The sequence below is a fragment of the Saccopteryx bilineata genome, chromosome 1 (assembly GCF_036850765.1).
Source record: "Saccopteryx bilineata isolate mSacBil1 chromosome 1, mSacBil1_pri_phased_curated, whole genome shotgun sequence".
NCBI classification, from domain to species: domain Eukaryota; kingdom Metazoa; phylum Chordata; class Mammalia; order Chiroptera; family Emballonuridae; genus Saccopteryx; species Saccopteryx bilineata.
In genome coordinates this window covers 186,605,544-186,625,581 of record NC_089490.1, presented here as the reverse complement: position 1 = coordinate 186,625,581, position 20,038 = coordinate 186,605,544, and the positions used below count along the sequence as shown (strand labels likewise).

General features: G+C 41.5%; 1 non-coding gene across 1 annotated transcript; it reads right to left on the bottom strand.

The window, feature by feature from the left end:
• Positions 1-19,287: 19,287 nt before the first annotated feature.
• Positions 19,288-19,363, bottom strand: TRNAG-GCC (transfer RNA glycine (anticodon GCC)). Its single transcript has one exon. It is a non-coding gene; the product is annotated as a tRNA-Gly (tRNA).
• Positions 19,364-20,038: the final 675 nt, after the last annotated feature.

The following is a 20,038-nucleotide window of genomic DNA, read 5'->3' as shown; positions in this document are numbered from 1 at the left end:
ACCATACATTTATTCTTACAGCAGATACAGTTATAGGTGACAGTTTTAGCTGAGAGTGCTAGCAAGCCACTCTGAGGTGCTCTCATGAAATAGTTTTATCCGGTTTGCTTCGTTTTCTGACAATGGAGAATATATTTAAAGACCTGTGGGGGAAATCTTCCTTTGGTCCTATGATTTAGTATTTTCATCTAAAATCTACTTTATATATTTTCTCCAAAAGCAAACATTGTTTTCTCATATTAAAGAGGATATTTCCCCAATCTTCATGCAGAAAATCTAGTTTAAAATTATAATCATGGGCATAATCTACTATGATGAGTAATACTTGGGTGATGTATTTCCGTTCCAAAAGTGCCTAGTTATTCTTTATATCTTTCAGCGGTGCAGAATGTGGGCAGAACAATGTCACCTTATGAGCTTTGTCTACTGGTTTCAGTAAAAATCATTGCTTTACCAATAAAAAGACAGACGGAAGTTAGGAAATAAAGGAGAGGCTGGTCTCAAAAGGAAGAAAATTGCCCTAACATGAGGATAAAGTTTAATTAGGGAAGCTCTGTGGTGCTCCATCTCATAAAACTCATTTTATTAAATTTATGTCCCCTATTTTTTGCCACACTATATTGCTTTCTGCACTTAAAATCCAGGCATGAGGATATGAAATTATTTTTTCAGTCAGTCATTGGCTTCAGGGGACAGGGTCCTGATTTCACCAGGGTCTTTGGTCCTCTTGCCCTTTTGTACCTTATTCAAAAGTTTCAGCAAATTTGACCTCTGAGAACACGCAATTTCCTGTTCGCCTTGTAAATCCGACTTCTCTGTTTGTGTCTTAGGACTCGGTGCAGAAGGAGACGGTCTTACAGCAGAGCTCATGAACTGGAACCACATCAAGTGAAGCTTTCGCCAGCGTAAGTCACAGCTGGCCTCGTTCCTTACTTAGGACTTAGTATCCACATCTTATGCCTCTAGGGTCCATTCTGGAATGACATGCTTGTATATTTCTCATCATCATCCACTCTTGAGTAATACCTGGCAAATTCTGCAAAGTGCCTTTGTCTTCATCATCGAATCGTGCTTATGGAGGAAAAAAAATCCACATACTTTGTAGATCCTGGGGGGTGGGGCAGCCATCCAGACGGAAGACATCCAGATCAGCCCTCAACCCCCACTCTCCTTCATTGCAGTGACTCAGTCTGACCAGGACATTCTTGCATCGAATCAGATCCTGTTTGAGAAGAAGTAATATTCCCAACTTATACTTAAATTGTGTTTCAAAGATTCGGTCATTATCTAGCTGCTTTGGAACTCATTTTCCAATGAGAACAGTGTTAAAAATCAGAGGCCAAAACACAAACACAGGTGGTTGGGGCCTTACAAGTCCTATGAAGAGTGAAGTAGGCAGGATGGAGCATTGAGTACAGATGATTTTTAAAGATATCAGTGGCGTGGAAATTACCAGACAGCAGGAGCTGGGCCTTGACTCCTTGTCACAGGCAGTGCTGAGGAAGATGCAGATGGTGTCTACCAGGAGCCCCCTGGGCCTGATGAGGGAATTCTCCCCTGGAGGCAGGGCACAGGGCCTGTAGAGGCCTCAGCTTTTACAGGAAAAATAGAGGGTGATGAATGACTTGTTTGCATAACTGGGTGATGATTGGAGAGAGGAGGTGAAAAGGTAGGGTCAGGGGTTGAGTTCAGACTCATTTTAATAGTCCATTAGGGCAAAACCTCCATCAGGGTAGAAACCTTCACCCTGTGCGCAAACAGCCAGCCTGCTCTCTTACCCTGTCTGGGAATACTGAGGAGCAAATAGTCTCCTGTTCTCAAGGAAACACAGACAGAAACGAGCAAGGCTTTTGTTGGGCAAATGAGTTTGTAAAATTTGTGCTTTTTTAGTTTGCTCACTTTTATTGTTAAAAATGGCGCTGGGCAGCCACGTTTGTGCTTGCCTTCAGAGCAGGGCAGTTGATTGCAAGTTGCAGATTACCTTCCTGCTTGGGAAGGGCCATTCTTATGCTAATGTTTGCTGGAGGAGGCATTTCACGCCGAAAGGTTTTTTGTTTTTTTTTTAATTCATTTTATTTTTAATTTTTTTTTACACGGACAAAGAGATGGTCAGAGAGAGGGACAGACAGGGACAGACAGACAGGAATGGAGAGAGATGAGAAGCATCAATCATCAGTTTTTTGTTGTGACACCTTAGTTGTTCATTGATTGCTTTCTCATATGTGCCTTGACTGTGGACCTTCAGCAGACCAAGTAACCTCTTGCTCAAGCCAGTGACTTTGGGTCCAAGCTGGTGTGCTTTTTGCTCAAGCCAGATGAGCTCGCACTCAAGTTGGTGACCTCGGGGTCTCGAACCTGGGTCCTCCACATCCCAGTCTGACACTTTATCCACTGCGCCACCGCCTGGTCAGGCTCACGCCAAAAAGTTTTAAAAAGAAAAAGAGAAGAAGGAGAAGGAAGAAGGAAGCCAAGATGGCAGGGTGCTGAAGGAGAAGCCAGTTTGTACAGAGAGGAGAAGGGAGAAGGTGTGCAGATGGGGAGCCAGAGATGATGGAGACTGGTGGGGTCTTTGATTCTAGGAAAAACCGAAGAAGATTCTCCTGGTGGCGGAACTGGAGAATGTGTGAGTGGCTTTGGGAGCCCTGAGTGTGGTTGCAAGGCTAGAATAAAGGAACGGCTCACCAGTTTTTGGCTCCACTATTTCTTTACCATCTGCCAGAATCCAATGAGAACCTGTATGTGAATGGCCACAATGGCGCCTTCTACTGGCCATACAGCTTTTCAAGTAAAAGAGCATTAAGCTGGAGATTTTTAGACACTATTTGGTTTCCTTTCTTACACTCTTTTAGAAGGAATCTGTTCTCCTTACTTAGAAAGAATAGATAATGGTCACAGTTCATTAATCCCATTGGTTTCACTGAAGAAGAGTGTTGGTCAAATAAGTTTGTAAATATTATATATAGGTTTGCTTGCTTCTAGTTTGCATTGAATGTGGGGGACAGGCTGTAAGCAGGCAGGGTCATTATACCCTAAGGCAGGGGTCCTCAAACTTTTTACACAGAGGGCCAGTTCACTGTCCCTCAGACCGTTGGAGGGCCAGACTATAAAAAAAACTATGAACAAATCCCTATGCACACTGCACATATCTTATTTTAAAGTAAAAAAACAAAATGAGAACAAATACAATATTTAAAATAAAGAACAAGAAAATTTAAATCAATAAACTGACCAGTATTTCAATGGGAACTATGCTCCTCTCACCGACCACCAATGAAAGAGGTGCCCTTTCCGGAAGTGTGGTGGGGGCCGGATAAATGGCCTCAGGGGGCCACATGCAGCCCGCGGGCTGTAGTTTGGGGACCCCTGCCCTAAGGCTTAGTTTTAAGTCTTTCCCACACTAAGTGACTTTGTATCAGAGACTTCCTTGTTTATATATTGGATTAAAGGTTTTGATTTCTTTTTTTTTTTTTTTGATTTTCATAATATATCTTTACTTGTGGAAAAAATAGATTATAATACCAAAGACATTATTCTATTTAGGAATTACACACATTCATTTTTACCTGTTTGCTTTCCCATATATTCTAGTTTTTTTTTTTTTTTTAAATTATAATTTTATTTTTTTAATGGGGCGACATCAGTAAATCAGTTTACATATATTCAAAGATCAACAAGTCCAGGTTATCTTGTCTTTCAATTATGTTGCATACCCATCACCCAAAGTCAGATTGTCCTCTGTCACCTTCTATCTAGTTTTCTTTGTGCCCCTCCCCCTCCCCCTTTCCCTCTCCCTTTCCCCACTCCCCCCGTAACCACCACACTCTTATCAATGTCTCTTAGTTTCACTATTATGTCCCACCTATGTATGGAATAATGCAGTTCCTGGTTTTTTCTGATTTACTTATTTCACTTTGTATAATGTTATCAAGATCCCACCATTTTGCTGTAAATGATCCGATGTCATCATTTCTTATGGCTGAGTAGTATTCCATAGTGTATATGTGCCACATCTTCTTTATCCAGTTGTCTATTGATGGGCTTTTTGGTTGTTTCCATGTCCTGGCCACTGTGAACAATGCTGCAATGAACATGGGGCTGCATGTGTCTTTACGTATCAATGTTTCTGAGTTTTTGGGGTATATACCCAGTAGAGGGATTGCTGGGTCATAAGGTACTTCTATTTTCAGTTTTTTGAGGAACCACCATACTTTCTTCCATAATGGTTGTACTACTTTACATTCCCACCAACAGTGTATGAGGGTTCCTTTTTCTCCACAGCCTCTCCAACATTTGCTATTACCTGTCTTGTTAATAATAGCTAATCTAACAGGTGTGAGGTGGTATCTCATTGCAGTTTTGATTTGCATTTCTCTAATAACTAAAGAAGATGAGCATCTTTTCATATATCTGTTGGCCATTTGTACTTCCTCCTGGGAGAAGTGTCTGTTCATGTCCTCTTCCCATTTTTTTATTGGATTGTTTGTTTGTTTGTTGTTGAGTTTTATGAGTTCTTTGTATATTTTGGATATTAGGCCCTTATCTGAGCTGTTGTTTGAAAATATCATTTCCCATTTAGTTGGCTTTCTGTTTATTTTGTTATCAGTTTCTCTTGCTGAGCAAAAACTTCTTAGTCTGATGTAGTCCCATTCATTAATTTTTGCCTTCACTTCTCTTGCCATTGGAGTCAAATTCATAAAATGCTCTTTAAAACCCAGGTCCATGAGTTGAGTACCTATGTCTTCTTCTATGTACTTTATTGTTTCAGGTCTTATGTTTAGATCTTTGATCCATTTTGAGTTAATTTTAGTACAGGGGGACAAACTGTAGTCCAGTTTCATTCTTTTGCATGTGGCTTTCCAGTTTTCCCAGCACCATTTATTGAAGAGGCTTTCTTTTCTCCATTGTATGTTCTTGGCCCCTTTATCAAAAATTATTTGACTATATATATGTGGTTTTATTTCTGGGTTTTCTATTCTGTCCCATTGGTCTGAGTGTCTATTTTTCTGCCAATACCATGCTGTTTTGATTGTCGTGGCCCTATAATAGAGTTTGAAGTCAGGTATTTTAATGCCTTCAGCTTCATTCTTTTTTTTTAGGATTGCTTTGGCTATTCGGGGTTTTTTATAGTTCCATATAAATCTGATGATTTTTTGCTCTATTTCTTTAAAAAATCTCATAGGAATTTTGATGGGAATTGCATTAAATTTGTATATTGCTTTGGGTAATATGGCCATCTTGATTATATTTATTCTTCCTAACCAAGAACAAGGAATATTCTTCCATCTCATTATATCTTTCTCAATTTCTCTTAACAATGGTTTATAGTTTTCATTATATAAGTCTTTTACATTCTTTGTTATGTTTATTCCTAAGTATTTTATTTTTTTTGTTGCAATTGTGAAGGGGATTATTCTTTTGAGTTCATTCTCAATTGTTTCATTGTTGGCATATAGAAAGGCTATTGACTTCTGTATGTTAATTTTGTATCCTGCGACCTTACTGTATTGGCATATTGTTTCTAGTAGTCTTTTTGTGGATTCTTTGGGGTTTTCGATGTATAGGATCATATCATCTGCAAAAAGTGATACCTTTACTTCTTCTTTTCCGATATGGATGCCTTTTATTTCTTTGTCTTGCCTGATTGCTCTGGCTAGAACCTCTACTACCACATTAAATAAGAGTGGAGAGAGTGGACTACCCTGTCTTGTTCCTGATTTAAGGGGGAAAGCCTTCAGTTTTGTGCCATTTAATATGATGTTAGCTGATGGTTTATCATATATGGCCTTTATCATGTTGAAATATTTTCCTTCTATACCCATTTTGTTGAGAGTCTTAAACATAAAATTGTGTTGTATTTTATCGAAAGGCTTTTCTGCGTCTATTGATAAGATCATGTGGTTTTTGTTCTTTGTTTTGTTGATATGGTGTATTGAGACCATCCTTGAGATTCTGGGATGAATCCCACTTGATCGTGATGTATTATTTTTTTAATATGTTGTTGTATTCGATTTGCTAGTATTTTGTTTAGTATTTTAGCATCTGTATTCATTAGAGATATTGGTCTGTAGTTTTCTTTTTTTGTGCCATCCTTGCCTGGTTTTGGTATGAGGGTTATGTTGGTCTCATAAAATGTGTTTGGAAGTATTGCTTCTTCTTAAATTTTTTGGAAGACTTTGAGTAGAATAGGAACCAAGTCTTCTTTGAATGTTTGATAAAATTCGCTGGTATAGCTGTCAGGTCCTGGACTTTTATTTTTGGGGAGGTTTTTAATGATTTTTTCTATTTCTTCTCTACTAATAGGTCTGTTTAGGGTTTCTGCTTCTTCTTGACTCAGTCTAGGAAGGTTGTATTGTTCTAGGAATTTATCCATTTCTTCTAGATTGTTGAATTTAGTGGCATAAAGTTTTTCATAGTATTCTACAATAATTCTTTGTATATCTACGGTGTCTGTGGTGATTTCTCCTCTTTCATTTTGGATTTTGTTTATATGAACTCTTTCTCTTTTTTCCTTGGTAAGTCTTGCCAAGGGTTTGTCAATTTTATTGATCTTTTCAAAGAACCACCTCTTTATTCTATTAATTTTTTCAATAGTTTTACTGTTCTCTATTTCATTTATTTCTGCTCTGATTTTTATTATCTCCTTTCTTCGGCTAGTTTTGGGTTGTTTTTGTTCTTCTTTTTCTAGTTCCTTAAGGTGTGAAGTTAAGTGGTTCACTTGGGCTGTCTCTTGTTTGTTCATATATGCCTGAAGTGATATGAACTTCCCTCTTATCACTGCTTTTGCTGCATCCCATAGATTCTGATATGTCGTATTGTCATTTTCATTAGTCTGTATATATCTTTTGATGTCTGCACTTATTTCTTCTTTGACCCATTCATTTTTTAAAAGTATGTTGTTTAGTTTCCACATTTTTGTGGGATTTTTTTCCTCCTTTTTGCAGTTGAATTCTAGTTTCAAGGCTTTATGATCAGAAAATATGCTTGGTACAACTTCGATTTTTCTGAATTTGCTGATGTTGTTTTTGTGGCCCAACATATGGTCAATTCTTGAGAATGATCCATGTACACTGGAGAAAAATGTATACTCAGTCACTTTGGGATGAAATGTCCTGTAGATGTCTATCATATCCAGGTGCTCTAGTGTTTTGTTTAAGGCCACTATATCTTTGTTGATTCTCTGTTTGGATGACCGATCTAGAGCCGTCAGCGGTGTATTGAGGTCTCCAAGTATGATTGCATTTTTGTCAGTTTTTGTTTTAAGGTCAATAAGTAGCTGTCTTATATATTTTGGTGCTCCTTGGTTTGGTGCATATATATTAAGAATTGTTATATCTTCTTGATTCAGTGTCCCCTTAGCCATTATGAAATGGCCATTTTTGTCTCTGAGTACTTTTGTTGTCTTGTAGTCAGCATTATCAGATATGAGTATTGCTACGCCTGCTTTTTTTTGGATGTTATTTGCTTGGAGTATTGTTTTCGAGCCTTTCACTTTGAGTTTGTTTTTATTTTTGTTACTTAGATGAGTTTCCTGTAGGCAGCATAGAGTTGGATTTTCTTTTTTAATCCATTCTGCTACTCTGTGTCTTTTTATTGGTGAGTTTAATCTGTTTACATTTAGTGTAATTATTGACACTTGTGAGTTCCCTATTGCCATTTTATAGATTGCTTTCTGTTAGTTTTGTGTCTTGTTTGATCCTTCTCTTTCGTTTTTCTATCTTTTGTTTTTATTTGGTTGTATTCCATACATCTTTCCACTGTTGCTACCTTTTTTATCTCATGTGCTTCTGTGGTGGTTTTTTCAATGGTGGTTACCTTTAGGTAATGAAAAGGGTTCCTACCCTGTTCATTGTAGCACACTATTTTGTGAGTACTTTTGCACTCCATCGTCCTTTGCTACTGTTAATCTCCATCCTCTCCCCCCTTTCTTTTTGTTGTTGTCACAGTTTAAATTTGGTTTTATTGTGTTCTTCTTGGAGCTTTTACTTGTGGCTTTATTTTTTTTTTGTTCTTTGTATCTGATTGGAGAACCCCCTTTAGTAATTCCTGGACTGGGGGTTTTCTGATGATAAATTCCCTCATCTTTTCTGTATCTGTGAATGTTTTTATTTCTCCTTCATATTTGAAGGATAGCTTTGATGGTTATAGTATTTGTGGCTGAAAGTTCCTCTCTTTCAGGACTTTTAATATTGGGGTCCACTCTCTTCTAGCTTGTAGGGTTTCTGCTGAGAAATCTGATGATAGTCTAATGGGCCTTCCTTTATATGTTGTATTCTTCTTTTCCCTGGCTGCCTTGAGAATTTTTTCTTTGCCATTTGTTTGTGCCAATTTCATTATGATGTGCCTTGGAGTAGGTTTGTTGGGGTTAAGAAAACTCGGAGTTCTGTTTGCTTCATGAATTTGAGGCTTTAGTTCTTTCCACAGGCTTGGGAAGTTCTCATCTATTATTTGTTTGAGTATGTTCTCCATTCCATTTTCTCTCTCTTCTCCCTCTGATATACCTATTATTCTTATGTTATTCTTTCTGATGGTGTCAGATAATTCTTGTAGGGCGATCTCATTTTTTTTAATTTTTGAGTCTCTTTCTTCCTCTCTCTGTTGTGCCTCAAGTTGCTTGTCTTCTATTTCACTAATCCTCTCTTCTATCTGGCCTGTTCTATTAGCCAAGCTTGTTACCTCGTTTTTCAGCTCGTGAATTGAGTTTTTCATCTCTGTTTGATTTGTTTTTATAGTTTCAATTTCCTTGGACATATATTCTTTGTGTTCATTGAGTTGTTTTCTGAGCTCCCTAAATTGCCTTTCTGTGTTTTCTTGTATATCTCTGAGTATTTTTAGGATTTCTATCTTGAATTCTCTGTCATTTAACTCCAAGGTTTCCAATATATTAAATTTTTTCTCCATAGATTTTTCCTCTTTTATCTGTGTTACCTCTCTTTCTTTTGTATCCATGATATTCGATTTTCTCTTCCTTAATGGCATCTGAGGGTGGTTTTGTTGATAGTATTAATGAGATTTAATAAAAATAAAAAGTTAAAAAAATAAAAAAATTGAAAAAAGTTGTTTTTTTAAAAAAAATTAATAATGAAATAAAGAAAAATAAAATAAAATAAAAATTAAAAAAAAGGAAATTATTCCCTCCCTCCTTTTTTTCTCTCCTCTCCTCTCCCCTCTTTCTTGAGAAAATCTTGTGGTGAACTGTGAATTATATTGTATTTAATAGAACAAACAATGCCTGTAATGGAGGGCCTGAATTGGGGAAAAGTAATAAAGGGGCAAGAAAAATAAATAAATAAATAAAAAAGGGGTGGTGGTATGGACCCACAAAAAGCAAATAATGAAAAAATTTGGATCAAGAATAAAATGATTTGCGTTTAGGTGTTGGTTGACTAAGAGTTATGATGAGAGGAGTAAGAGGGAAACAGGAAAATGGGGGGACTAATTAAAAAATTACTATTGTAGCCCTGGCCGGTTGGCTCAGTGGTAGAGCATCCGCCTGGCGTGCGGGGGACCCGGGTTCGATTCCCGGCCAGGGCACATAGGAGAAGCGCCCATCTGCTTCTCCACCCCGCCCCCCTCCTTCCTCTCTGTCTCTCTCTTCCCCTCCCGCAGCCAAGGCTCCATTGGAGCAAAGATGGCCCGGGCACTGGGGATGGCTCCTTGGCCTCTGCCCCAGGCTCTAGAGTGGCTCTGGTCGTGGCAGAGCGACGCCCCGGAGGGGCAGAGCATCGCCCCCTGGTAGGCAGAGCGTAGCCCCTGGTGGGCGTGCCGGGTGGATCCTGGTCGGGCGCATGCGGGAGTCTGTCTGACTGTCTCTCCCCATTTCCAGCTTCAGAGGAAGACAAAAAAAAAAAATTACTATTGTATTTAGTGGAACAAGAGCTTGATAAAATGGAGAGCCAGGGATGGAAGCACTGCTAGTGAGTTAAAAAGGTGAAGTAAAAACCCCCCAAAATGCCACAAAGATAAGTTTGAGTCCCAGATAAAATAATTTGTTTGTTATTGAGGTTTGAATGAGAGGAGATGTAAAGGAAAAATGAAGAAACTAATATAGAGGGAGAAAAGAAGAGAGAGAGAGAAAAAAAAGAGGGAACCACTAAAAGAAGAAAAAAGAAAAAAGAGGAGAGAGAGAGAGAGAGAGAGAGAGTTAAGGGTTTTGGAGTGCAACCCTCATAGAGAGAAAGGAAGAGGAAAGAAAAGATAATGGGAGATGTAACACTTATGGGTAGTGTAGTTCAAGGAGAGGAGAGAGTAAGACCGGTAGGGAGTTAAATGACCAAATTGGAGGAGGAAAAAAAAACGAAAAAAGAAGAAAAAAAAATCAAGGATGAAGATAAGAGAAACAAACGAACAAATATAATAAAATGGGATAGGTTATAAAGTCTGCGGATTATTCTGATTTTGAGAGGTTATCTTCTTGCTTTTTCTTTTCTCTCCCTCTTCCTGGTCGGTGACTCTGTACCCCAGGTTCTGCCCCTTTGGCACGCTCAGGTAGAGGTTTGCAGTTGATAAGTCTCTATGGCGATGTCATGTATTGTGCTTCAGTCTCGTTTGCAGTCGAGGCTCATTAGCGTTTATAGGCTCCGACAGTGAGAGAGTCCGTGTTCCAGGAGCCTCTCTCCTAGTCTTTCCTTCCTCAACCAGCAGCCTGAGAATCCAACTATGGGGTTGTTGCTGCCTCTGCCTGGATAGTAAGAGGCTCAAAGAGCGGTCAACTCCCCACTCTTATTTCCACTCAGCACAGGGCTCTGGGTAAGGCTCAGTCAGTCAGAGCTGCTAGCATAATCAGCCGGGGCTTTCGCCTACTCAAAGACCTCTGGCTCTGTCACTCTGTCCGGTAACACGGGCGGGTCTGCGCGCAGACCAGGATGTTAGACCAGAAGTCTCGCCCTCTGAGTGAAACCCCCCGCCCGCACTGAAAAGTTCCAATGTTGGAATTGGCTCTCGCTCGTCCCCGTGTGCCGCTCTTTCAAGGCGCTGGGGCAGCCTGTGATTCCGCCCTCGGCCCACACAAAGGCCCCCGACTCTGCCCCTCCGTGGGACAACACGGGCTCCCACTCCAGAGGTGCTGGGAGGAGTCTCCTTCCCACTCTCCGTGCGCGCAGACCAGGATGTGAGGTCGGAGTCTCGCCCTCTGAGTGAAACCTCCCGCCCGCACTGAAAAGTTCCAGTGTTGGAATTAGCTCTCGCTTCCTCCCCGTGTGCGGCTCTCCCCAGGTGCTGGGGCGGCCCGGAGGCTTTCGGCCCACACAAAGGCCTCTGACTCTGCCTCTCTGTGGAGTAACACGGGCACACCCTCCGGGGGCTTTGGAAGGAATCTCTCGCCCACTATGCGGCTACCAGGGGATCAGGTAAAATGGCTGCCCCGCTTGTCTTTCTTTGTCTGGGTTTGGCGCGAGTGTTAGCTGTATTGCCCAGGTTGTCACAGGAACAGTTTTTCCTTGGCTTGGATCTCTGTGCCACAGCCTGGTTTGGCCGTTTGTGCCGCGGCCTGGATCTATTCACCCCCTTTGCCCACCTCAGTTTCTATATTCACAGTTACCAGAGAAAGCCGCCCTGTTTAGGTTAGTGAGGAAGGCGGAGCATTTCTTACTCCCTATTTCCTTCGGGGTTTGGTTATATATTTAGCCAATTTTTCACTAGATCATACCTTTGGGTGTATTGCGAAACATCTGGAGGCTCCAAGGATAGGTTTTTCTGTTTCTGGTTGAAGATCTTGTTGAGGTTTGGGGGAGATTTATTGGTATCGCTTCCTACCCCGCCATTACTCTGACGTCATCTCTCTCACAGGAACAGTTTTTCCTTGGCTTGGATCTCCGTGACACAGCCTGGTTCGGCCGTTCGTGCCGCAGCCTGGATCTTCACCCCCTTTGCCCGCCTTAGTTTCTATATTCTCAGTTTCCAGTGAAAGCTGCCCTGTTTAGGTTAGTGAGGAAGGCGAAGCATTTCTTACTCCCTATTTCCTTCGGGGTTTGGTTATATATTTAGCCAATTTTTCACTCGATCATACCTTTGGGTGTATTGTGAAACATCTGGAGGCTCCAAGGATAGGTTTTTCTGTTTCTGGTTGAAGATCTTGTTGAGGTTTGGGGGAGATTTATCTGTATCGCTTCCTACTCCACCATTACTCTGACGTCATCTCAGGTTTTGATTTCTACACTATAAAATGGGGCAGATCAAGAGCTTGCTCTCTCTTGGTTCCTGAAATTAGCATTAGAGAGAAGAGCAGAGAAAGGCCACATGGAGAAGAGGACAAGCAGCCAAAATAGGAGAGTGTTGAAGGAGAAGCCATTCAGAAGAATAAGGTTGGTGAAGTAGAAAGCTTTGATTCTAGGAAAACTCGGATAAGTCAGTGGCTTTGGGAGCCCTGAATGGAAAGGGAAGTGTTTTCCCACTGTGTGTATTTCTTGCCTGCTAGGTGCAAGCTAGGATTAAAGCTAATGGCTCACCAGTTCTTGGCTTCATTGTTTTATTACCATCTGTCCGAATCAAATGTGAACCTGCATGGGCCAGGCAGCTCTGATGGTGGCCGTGGCTACTGGCTTTATAAAGAGTCACTAGATGATTGTGCTAGGGCAGGGGTCGGGAACCTATGGCTTGCAAGCCAGATGTGGCTCTTTTGATGGCTGCCTCTGGTTCACAGACAAATCTTTAATAAAAAAATATAACGTTAAAAATATAAAACATTCTCGTGTATTACAATCCATTCATTTCCTACTGCTCATGTTCATGGTTGCGGGTGGCTGGAGCCAATCACAGCTGTCCTCTGGGACAACACCAAATTTTTATTGGTTAATGCATAACATACATGGGTCATTGTATGGCTCTCATAGAATTCATTTTAAAATATGTGGCATTCATGGCTCTCTCAGCCAAAAAGCTTCCCGACCCCTGTGCTAGGGGGTCTGAGGCCTTGTAAAGGGTCCATAAAATCGTATAAACTGAAAACTGAAACTCATATGAGAAATAGCAAAAAAGTAATTTGATAACACTAGTAAAAAGGCAAGAAAAGAGTTAAACCTCAAATGCGAGAACTTGAGGAAAGTAGGTTTGATTTGATGGGGGTGAGTGAGGAGTTGGGAGAGAAATTTGAGAAATTTTGAAAGTAGCTACTGTGTATTTGAATTTTGTCAAATTAAATTTCAAAAGTTTTGAAACTTTCCTTCATCCGAAAGCTGCGTGGTGCTGCCAGAAAAGAATGGTAGACATGTGGCCTGCAGGCCAGTGCAGCCTTGGAGGTATGGTGTTTGAAGTTTTAAAATTTGAATTTGAACAGTTGGGATGGGGGAAGCACATGGCCCGGACCTGTATTGCTACACTCAGTTGCTTCACACATTTATTGTTGGGCCTGTAATGTGAGTTTTTTTGGCTCTAGGTGATATAACTTTGGAACTCAGAAATGTTAAGAAAGTCAGGGAAAGAAGGGAGGCCAGGAGAGGAGAGATGCAAATGCAAGGATTAGAGAAAGAAAGAAAGCTTTGTACGGCAAATATTCATTCTGTTTCTATTATGTGCTGAGTACTGTGCAAACAATTAGGTGCAAAGCAACAAAATGAAGTTCCTACTCTCATGGAGTTTATGTTCTTTTGGGAAAAATTATAAAACAAATAAGTATTGTCAGAGGAGATAAGAAACATGAAGAAAAATAAAGTAAAATAAGAAATACAAGTGATAATGGCAGAATAAAAAAATAGATGCTAATATATAGAGTGTTCAGGGAAGGACTTGTTGACAAGATTATATTTGAACAGGGACCTGAAGAATTTAAAGAACTGTGGGGGAAACCCATGCAGAGAAATGGGAAGTACAAAGGCCCTGAGGCCAGAGCATGGACAGTGAGTTAGATAAGAAAATAGACCAAGCTGGAAGTAGAAGGCATGAGTGAGAAAATGTGACATACGGCAGCGGGCCATCCTAAGAACTTTGGAGTTTCCCCTGAGGATGAAAAGAGTGGGTTTTTTGTTTGTTTGTTTGTTTTTACAGGGACAGAGAGAGTCAAAGAGAGGGATAGACAGGAACAGAAAGACAGGAACAAAGAGAGATGAGAAGCATCAGTCATCAGTTTTTCATTGCGAGACCTTAGTTTTTCATTGATTGCTTTCTCATACGTGCCTTGACCGTGGGCCTTCAGCAGACCGAGTAGCCTCTTGCTTGAGCCAGCAACCTTGGGTTCAAGCTGGTGAGCTTTTTGCTCAAACCAGATGAGCCTGCGCTCAAGCTGGTGACCCTGGGGTCTCAAACCTGGGTCCTCTGCATCCCAGTCCAACACTCTATCCACTGCGCCATCACCTGGTCAGGCAAAAAGAGTGTTTTGAACAGAGTAGTGATATGATCCTGCATGAAGTTCACTAAAATGATCTGGCATTTGTGTTGAAATGTAGAAGCAAGGATGGATGTTCATAGAAGAGTGGGGAGGGTGTTGCAGTAATAATCATGGGCTAGAGGTATAATGGGGGGGTGCTGAAAAGTGCTCTGTATATTCTTTGAAGATAGAACAAATAGAATGTGTTGATGAATTAAATGTGGAGTATGATGTGAGGAGAAATATATGAAGGCAAGTTCACTCTACTTTTGAGTGTGTTGAAAAATGTCCATAACAAAAGTAAAGAGAGAGAGAGAGAGAGAGAGAGAGAACAAGGATGGTTCAAGACATTGGGCTCAAGAAACTGCAAGAATGGGGTTGCCATTTACTTTTATGAACAAAAACAGAAAGAGGAACACATGTGAGGGGTGCAGCCATGAGTTCAGTTTGGTATATGTTAAATTTGAGACGTCTGTTAGACTTCCATATAATGACACCAAGTAGGAAGTTGATTATATGACTCTAGAATTCAAGAGAGGTCTGAGCTATAGATAGAAATTTGGTGTGACCCATAGATACTTGGCATTTAAATTAAAGGGCTGAGAGTAAGATTGTGTGCAGAGTGAGTGATAAATAAAAGATATGAGGACGAATACTTTGGCATTCTCAAGTTTAAAGGTCTGAAGTATGAGAAGGGAGCAGCGAGGATATGACAGGGGGAATGACCAGAGAAACAGGAGAATGAAATGAGCCAAGTGAAGAAAAAATTGAAGATGGAGGCAGTGGTCAACGGACTCAAATGCTACTGACAATAGAGGAGGATGAGAACTGAGAAATAACCATTAGCTGGCCAACATGGAAGTCCCTGTTGGTCTTTGAGTGGTAGAGCACAAGCTTCATTGGAATTTGATCAGGAAATATTAGAAGAGATGCAGACAGCACATGTAGCTTACCATTTTGAAGATTTTCACTATGAAGGGGAGCAGAGGGAAGGGGTAGCATTGGCAAGGACCTGTGTATTCAAGGTTGGGTTTTATTTATGAAGATGAAAGTGATCCAGTTAGAGAGGGAAATACCAGTGAGGCAGAGAAGACAAGCGTCTTCGGAAGGATGCTCTTGAGTGGAAGAGGAGAGCCATTTTATATGTAGAGGGGTTGTCCTTACACAGGAGCAGACACGATTTATTCCATGTCACAGAAGGGAAGGCAGGAGAGGGGCATAGAAGAAGGAAAGTTTGTGGGAGCCAGTGGCAGGTCCTTTTAATTGCCTCTATTTTCATAGTAAAAGAAAGAGCAAGGTCATTAAAAGTATGAGTGAGAGTAAAGGAAGAAGTATTGGAAGGTTTAGGGGGAAGAAACCTTAATAGGAAAGTAAGAGAGGAAGGTGATTCATCAAAGGCGGTAGAATTCCTTGGCAACAGTATGAGTCCACATGAGATTAATAGTCAGAGATTGAAGTACGACCAGTCAGCATAAGCGTGTTTTCATTCAGCCACCTTCAATAGTTCAGGGTCCAGAAGGAGGAGGTAGAAATTTGGATTGAATTAAGAACAACTTGATAGTGGGAGAAAAAATAAACAAGGAAGCTGGGATGTATGCATGATAATAATGATCAAGTTAAACTATTGAGCCTTAATGGAGGAAAGAGGTAAGTTAGGACATGGGGAGGTGAGGGAGAAATGCTAAGTCAATAGACAGGTGTTTCCCCTGGTGCTGAAAAATGATTAGGTTAGGGTGGGGAGGTGGAATGTAGTGGCAGGAGAGTGTGATGTCTGAAGCTGACATTACAAAGAGGGGACAGTTACTGATAAGAGTTACAAGAGCAGGTATCTGGGGTGCTGTGAAGGACAAGATCATGGGAGAAAAGGACATCCAGAGCCCAGGAAGTGAAATTATTGCAAAGATATTGAAATCACCAAAAATTATGAGAAGAGTACTGTTGGAGAGAGTGACAGGTTGAGCACGAGAATCTTCAAGGAAGGATGAGACATGACTACAGAGTCTGTGGAGGATTGACATGTGGAGCAGCAGATGTCCAGTGGCTGAGCTTCCAGGGGAGCAAAAACTGTTTAGGGAGAAGAATGGGATGGGGGGGGGGGCATCTGGAATTGGCGGTGAGTACGCACGGCTGCAGGCCCAGCTAGAATAAAGAGGTGGAATTAATAGAGAGAAAACTTTGAAGGTGTAGGACATTTTGCTGATGGCAATGAGTTCCAGAGTCAGTGTATAGTGGAAGGGTTTGTGCTGAGGGGACGAATATGAGATTGGGTCCTAAGAAGGGGTTAGCAGAGCTGTATGGGGATGTGACTTCAAATGATGAGTGGTGTTGGGACTTCTTTCGGTGACTGAGGAAGCATGGTTGTATGCAATTTTCAAATGAAGGGCAATCCCCCAAATAATTTACTGAGTTTCGAGTATAGAAAAACAGGAGGCTGTGTGTGGCTTTGTGCATATGCTAAGGCCATTTCATTACACAATTTACCACCATGACCAGTAGGTGGTACTGTTGGCCCAGGATAGTTTGGTTGCTGTTCAGCACTGAAGGGCAGGGAAGAAAAGGTTGCAGATGGGGTGTGAGGATGAGGAGACAATGTATCCGCCTACCAGATAAAATGTAAAGGATGCTGGTAGAGTTAGATCTCTGGTTTCGGATTAATCATCCTTACTCAAAGTTAATGTTTCTTAAGATGGATGAGCAGGCACTCATTCTCAGAAAGGACTGGGACTTTTAAAGAAACTTGAGCATTGAGACAAGTGTGGGACTCTATGAAGTACAAGTGATGGTGCTTTGCCTTTTTATTTTTTGGATGAAAAATAAATCAGAAACAGAGAAAGAGATGAAAAGTGCAAGGACTTGCCAACCACTCGAGACCATCGAGTGTGCCCAGCCCCTGGGGTTTCTCCTGTCTCACCTCTGGGACAACTGGGTGCCCAAACCTTGCTAGGCAAAGTGTGCCAAGCCACTGGTTCAATTCTGATATTTATGGGAAAACATATGCTCTGTAAAAGGCCAATTCAGGGTTTGCTATAGAAATAAACAAACAAAAACCTACCCCCTCACTCCTGCTTCTGCGGCTTTGGGGATTCAGATCACAGAGCTGAGAACACCAGAGGCACAGTGACTTCCTCTTCAGGAGGAAGTGAGGTTGAGAGGGGCAGATGCTGATCAGAGTCTATGAGCTTTGCATATTCATATTCCTCCAGTTGTTCAGCATTAGAAAATTCCAGTAATGAGCATGGGACAAGTCTAGCAGCCTTTGTGTAGCTTGGGGGTTGCTACTCTCGTGTTCTCTGTGAAGCAGTGATTCACCAAATCAGAAGGCTTCCCCCCACACACATAAAAAAAAAAGGAAGGAACATTTGTACACTGAAGTTTTCAACATCACCCACAAGATTTGAAAGGGCTTGTCAAAAGAATCTTCATAGTCTCTAGCCATGAATAAAAATGGTTTCACATGTCATCTTTATGGCACATTTTATTTCATGGGATTAATTTAGTTGATTGAGCTGAATAGTTAAGGGTTGTTAAAGGGTTGTTAGTAATAACGAGAATTTTTGAAATTTTTAGGAAAATAGACCATGTACGTTCTGACATGGTTTTATTAAATGGTTGAAATGCTTCTTTAATGTTAGTACAGTTACACCTTGATTAAACAATCCTCTGGTGTGTGGGGGAAGACCCTAAAACTTCTTTATAATGAAATCAGCCATATTTAGAAAAATATCCTTCACTATCACATAAGTTGACCTGTTTGGTATTTATTTGCAACTTTAAAATGCCCTATGATTGTTTTCCGCCCACAGCTTCTATTTGGGCAAACACAATCAAAAGTTAATCATACTAGCCCTTGGAAAGGTATATCATTGCTAAGATTCTTTTTTTTTTAATTTTTATTTATTTATTTTTAGAGAGGAGAGAGAGGGAGAGAGAGAGACAGAGAGAGAGAGAAGGGGGGAGGAGCTGAAAGCATCAACTCCCATATGTGCCTTGACCAGGCAAGCCCAGGGTTTCGAACCAGTGACCTCAGCATTTCCAGGTTGACACTTTTTCCACTGCGCCACCACAGGTCAGGCACTAAGATTCTTTTGAATGCATCATCCTGGCTAGGCATTTTAGGACCAGGTTAAAAGCTTTGTAAAAGATTCAAAGTCCAGAGTTTATGAGCTAAACCTGAGGAAACTTTCTACAGAAGATGGCTATTTCTTCTCTTCATTAAGAATTACAACAAAGGCCTGACCTGTGGTGCTGCAGTGGATAAAGCATCAACCTGGAATGCTGAGGTCACTGGTTCAAAATTCTGGGTTTGCCTGGTCAAGGCACATAGCAATGAACAACTAAAGTGAAGCTACTAAGAGTTGCTACTTCCTGCTGTCTTCCACTTCCTCTTTCTGTAAAATCAATAAACAAAATCTTTAAAATAAATAAAAATTAATAAAAAAGAATTACAACAAAGGACTACTTTTCCCTAGCTGTTAGGTAGAGCGTGGGCCCCAATCTACTTCTTCTTTAAGGGTGATGCATTCTAAAATGATGAAGAACATACCAGAATATGGAGGTCTTCAACATTTTGTGATAATACATTTTTTTCTCTCTAATATTTGAGCAACCTGTTGCTTCCCAAGGCTGCTCTTTGGTGGTCATGGCTCCAGGCACCCATCAAGGGCACGCCTCTCTTTTTTTTTTTTTGTATTTTTCTGAAGCTGGAAACAGGGAGAGACAGTCAGACAGACTCCCGCATGCGCCCGACCGGGATCCACCCGGCACGCCCACCAGGGGCAACGCTCTGCCCACCAGGGGGCGATGCTCTGCCCCTCCGGGGCATCGCTCTGTCGCGACCAGAGCCACTCTAGTGCCTGGGGCAGAGGCCAAGGAGCCATCCCCAGCGCCTAGGTCATCTTTGCTCCAATGGAGCCTTGGCTGCAGGAGGGGAAGAGAGAGACAGAGAGGAAGGAGGGGAGGGAGTGGAGAAGCAAATGGGCGCCTCTCCTATGTGCCCTGGCCGGGAATCGAACCCGGGTCCCCCGCACGGCAGGCCGACGCTCTACCGCTGAGCCAACTGGCCAGGGCCAAGGGCACGCCTCTCTTTAAGAAGCTGTTTCTACATCCACAGTCGCAGTCAGTCTGCAAGCAGCTCAGAGCAGTGTTCATCACAGGGGACACAATCATCATCACAAACCTTCCTGGACCTTGCCCCAGACCTACCACTTCAGGATCACTGGGGTGGGCTGGCAACCTGCTCACACCTCCTTCTGGCAACCAGAGCACAGCTGGGCCCCAGAAAGAACTTTGACACGGAACTACTTTAAATGTCCATAGAGTTGTCCTGGGGAAGGAAAAGAGCATGAAGCACCATTTATGTCACAATCCTGGGTGTTTGTCTGACCAATCGTGAGCTGGCTCAGAGGGTTCTTTCTGATGACCAACCCAACTTTTGCTATTTCCTCAAAGTCCATACTCAACGCCCTGTGCCCTGTCACCCTCAGAGCCTGACCTCGTGTCCTGCTCCATCAAGAAACTGGAGGGATCATCAGGGTGGCGTCTCTGATTTCTGCGTTTCTGGATTTCATGAAAATTTGTGCTGACCTTTAGTCTTCTCCAATAATCATGTGAGCATCTAACTCCCTGGCTACTTCAGGGATTATGATGACGGACACAGACTGCTTCTAACCTCCTTATTACAATGATTTAAAACAATGAAACAATTTATACCAATCTGTACTTAGTGTCCAAAACTCTCTCATC